Source organism: Triticum aestivum, chromosome 4D (genome assembly GCF_018294505.1).
Source record: "Triticum aestivum cultivar Chinese Spring chromosome 4D, IWGSC CS RefSeq v2.1, whole genome shotgun sequence".
Classification (NCBI taxonomy): Eukaryota; Viridiplantae; Streptophyta; class Magnoliopsida; order Poales; family Poaceae; genus Triticum; species Triticum aestivum.
In genome coordinates this window covers 488,764,295-488,768,754 of record NC_057805.1, presented here as the reverse complement: position 1 = coordinate 488,768,754, position 4,460 = coordinate 488,764,295, and positions in this window count along the sequence as shown.

Genomic DNA, 4,460 nt, shown 5'->3' with positions numbered 1-4,460 from the left:
GGGTATCCTATGAAGATTTACTTCTCCGATTTGGGTTTGAGCTTATCAAGTTGAAACTTTTTCACATAAGCATCGCAGTCCCAAACTTTAAGAAACGACAGCTTAGGTTTCTTGCCAAACCACAGTTCATACGGTGTCATCTCCACGGATTTAGATGGTTGCCCTATTTAACGTGAATGTAGTTGTCTCTAATGCATAACCCCAAAATGATAGTGGTAGATCGGTAAGAGACATCATAGATCGCACCATATCTAATAAAGTACGGTTATGACGTTCGGACACACTATTACACTGTGGTGTTCCAGGTGGCGTGAGTAGTGAAACTATTTCACATTGTTTTAACTGAAGGCCAAACTCGTAACTCAAATATTTTACCTCTGCGATCATATCGTAGAAACTTTTATTTTCTTGTTACGATGATTCTCCACTTCACTCTGAAATTCTTTGAACTTTTCAAATGTTTCAGACTTGTGTTTCATCAAGAAGATATACCCATATCTGCTCAAATCATCTGTGAAGGTCAGAAAATAACGATACCCGCCGCGAGCCTCAACACTCATCGGATCCATACATCAGTATGTATTTTTTCCAATAAGTCAGTTGCTCGCTCCATTGTTCCGGAGAATGGAGTCTTAGTCATCTTGCTCATAAGCAGACCTGGCCAAACGGGCCGGCCCGACACGGCCCGGCACGGCCTGTGCTAATCGTGCCTGGCCCGGCACGGCCTGTGCTAATCATGCCTGGCCCGGCACGGCCCGCCGTGGCACGTTTAATAGACGGGTCGTGCCGTGCCGGCCCACGGGCGCTGCTCCTTGGCCCAGGCACGGCCTGATTAGTAAACAGGCCGGCCCGATGGCCCGTTTAGCACGCTGGGCTGTACATTTTCAACCTGTTGGGCTGGTTTTTTGGCTTATTGGGCTATATTTTAAGTATACATATGTAAAAAAATCTGAAAATTATATAAAAAAATTAAACGGGCCATGCCGTGCCGGCCCGCGTGCCCAGGCTCCAGGCCCAGGCACAGCCCAAGGCGTGCCACGTGCCGGGCACGGCCCGTTTAGCCCGTGCCGTGCCTGGCCCATGGCGGGCCGTGCCGGCGTGCTCGCGGGCTGGCCTGTTTGGCCCGACCCATTTGGCCAGCTATACTCATAAGGCATGGTTCGCAAGCATCAAGTGATTCCAAAATCCCATCAGCATGGAGTTTCTTCATGCGCTTTACACCAATATGACCTAAACGGCAGTGCCACAAATAAGTTGCACTATCATTATTAACTTTGCATCTTTTTGGCTTCAATATTATGAATATGTGTATCACTACGATCGAGATTCAATAAACCATTTATATTGAGTGTATGACCATTAAAGGTTTTATTCATGTAAATAGAACAACAATTATTCTTTGACTTAAATGAATAACCGTATTGCAATAAACATGATCCAATCATATTTATGCTCAATGCAAACACCAAATAACATTTATTTAGGTTCAACACTAATCCCGAAAGTATAGGGAGTGTGCGATGATGATCATATCAATCTTGGAACCACTTCCAACACACATCGTCACTTCACCGTTAACTAGTCTCTGTTCATTCTGCAACTCCCGTTTCAAGTTACTACTCTTAGCAACTAAACCAGTATCAAATACCGAGGGGGTGCTATAAACACTAGTAAAGTACACATCAATAACATGTATATCAAATATACCTTTGTACACTTTGCCATCCTTCTTATCCGCCAAATACTTGGGGCAGTTCCGTTTCCAGTGACCAGTCCCTTTGCAGTAGAAGCACTTAGTCTCAGGCTTAGGTCCAGACTTGGGCTTCTTCACTTGAGCAGCAACTTGCTTGCTGTTCTTCTTGAAGTTCCCCTTCTTCCCTTTGCCCTTTTATTGAAACTAGTGGTCTTGTTAACCATCAACACTTGATGCTTTTCTTGATTTCTACCTTCATCGATTTCAGCATCACGAAGAGCTTGGGAATTATTTCCGTTATCCCTTGCATATTATAGTTCATCACGAAGTTCTAGTAACTTGGTGATAGTGACTAGAGAACTCAGTCAATCACTATCTTATTTGGAAGATTAACTCCCACTTGATTCAAGTGATTGTAGTACTCAGACATTCTGAGCACATGCTCATTAGCTGAGCTATTCTCCTCCATCTTGTAGGCATGGTACTTGTCAAAGGTCTCATACCTTTCGACATGGGCATGAGTCTGAAATACTAATTCAACTCTTGGAACATCTCATATGCTCCGTGGCGTTTCAAAAACGTCTTTGAAGCCCCGATTCTAAGCCGTAAAGCATGGTGCACTAAACTATCAAGTAGTCATCATATCGAGCTTTGCCAAACGTTCATAACGTCTGCATCTGCTCCTGCAATAGGTCTGTCACCTAGCGGTGCATCAAAGACATAATTCTTCTGTGCACCAATGAGGAAAATCCTCAGATCACGGACCAAGTCCGCATAATTGCTACTATCATCTTTCAACTTATATTTCTCTAGGAACATATAAAAAATAAACGGAGAGCTACATCGCGAGCTATTGATCTACAACATAGATATGCTAATACTACCAGGACTAAGTTCATGATAAATTAAAGTTCAATTAATCATATTACTTTAAGAACTCCCACTTAGATAGACATCCCTCTAATCATCTAAGTGATCACGTGATCCATATCAACTAAACCATGTCCGATCATCACGTGAGATGGAGTAGTTTTCAATGGTGAACATCACTATGTTGATCATATCTACTATATGATTCACGCTCGACCTTTCGGTCTCAGTGTTCCGAGGCCATATCTGCATATGCTAGGCTCGTCAAGTTTAACCCGAGTATTCTGCGTGTGCAAAACTGGCTTGCACCCGTTGTATAAGAACGTTGAGCTTATCACACCCGATCATCACGTGGTGTCTCGGCACGACGAACTTTGGCAACGGTGCATACTCAGGGAGAACACTTGTACCTTGAAATTTTTTAGTGAGAGATCATCTTATAATGCTACCGTCAATCAAAGCAGAATAAGATGCATAAAAGATAAATATCACATGCAATCAATATAAGTGATATGATATGGCCATCATCATCTTGTGCCTTTGATCTCCATCTCCAAAGCACCGTCATGATCACCATCGTCACCGGCGCGACACCTTGATCTCCATCGTAGCATCGTTGTCGTCTCGCCAAGTATTGCTTCTACGACTATCGCTACCGCTTAGTGATAAAGTAAAGCAATTACAGGGCGATTGCATTGCATACAATAAAGCAACAACCATATGGCTCCTGCCAGTTGCCGATAACTCCGTTACAAAACATGATCATCTCATACAATAAAATATAGCATCATGCCTTGACCATATCACATAACAAGATGCCCTGCAAAAACAAGTTAGACGTCCTCTACTTTGTTGTTGCAAGTTTTACGTGGCTGCTACGGGCTGAGCAATAACCGTTCTTACCTACGCATCAAAACTACAACGATATTTCGTCAAGTTAGTGCTGTTTTAACCTTCAACAACGACCGGGCGTAGTCACACTCGGTTCAACTAAAGTTGGAGAAACTGACACCCGCCAGCCACCTGTGTGCAAAGCACGTCGGTAGAACCAGTCTCGCGTAAGCGTACGTGTAATGTCGGTCCGGGCTGCTTCATCCAACAATACCGCTGAACCAAAGTATGACATGCTGGTAAGCAGTATGACTTGTATCGCCCACAACTCACTTGTGTTCTACTCGTGCATATGACATCTACGCATAAACCTGGCTCGGATGCCACTGTTGGGGAACGTAGTAATTCCAAAAATTTCCTACGCACACGCAAGATCATGATGATGCATAGCAACAAGAGGGGAGAGTGTCGTCTACGTACCCTCGTAGACCATAAGCGGAAGCATTATGACAACGCGGTTGATGCAGTCGTACGTCTTCACGATCGACCGATCCTCGGTACCGAACGTACGGCACCTCCGCGTTCAGCACACGTTCAGCTCGGTGACGTCCCGCGAACTCACGATTCAGTAGAGCTTCGGGGGAAGAGCTTCGTCAGCACGACGGCGTGGTGACGGTGTTGATGAAGTTACTGGCGCAGGGCTTCGCCTAAGCACCGCTACGATATGACCGAGGTGGATTATGGTGGAGGGGGCACCGCACACGGCTAAGAGAGATCAATGATTGTCGGAGTAATTGGCCACGGATACCCCGAAGACGGCGAGACAATAATTCAAGACATCGGGGCTAGCAAAGCCCCTCAGTCCGACTGCCCGGCTGCTCCTGCCGGCTCCCCGTCCGACTGCTCTGCCCGGCCGGCTGCCGGCTGCCGACTGCGCCGACCAGCCGGCTGCCGACTGCAGCCCGACCCGACACCGACAAGACCCCGACGTGGCGGCCATACTGCGGACGAGACGGATGTACCTCGACGCCATCATGTATAGTGTCACTTGTCCCCTGGCACTATT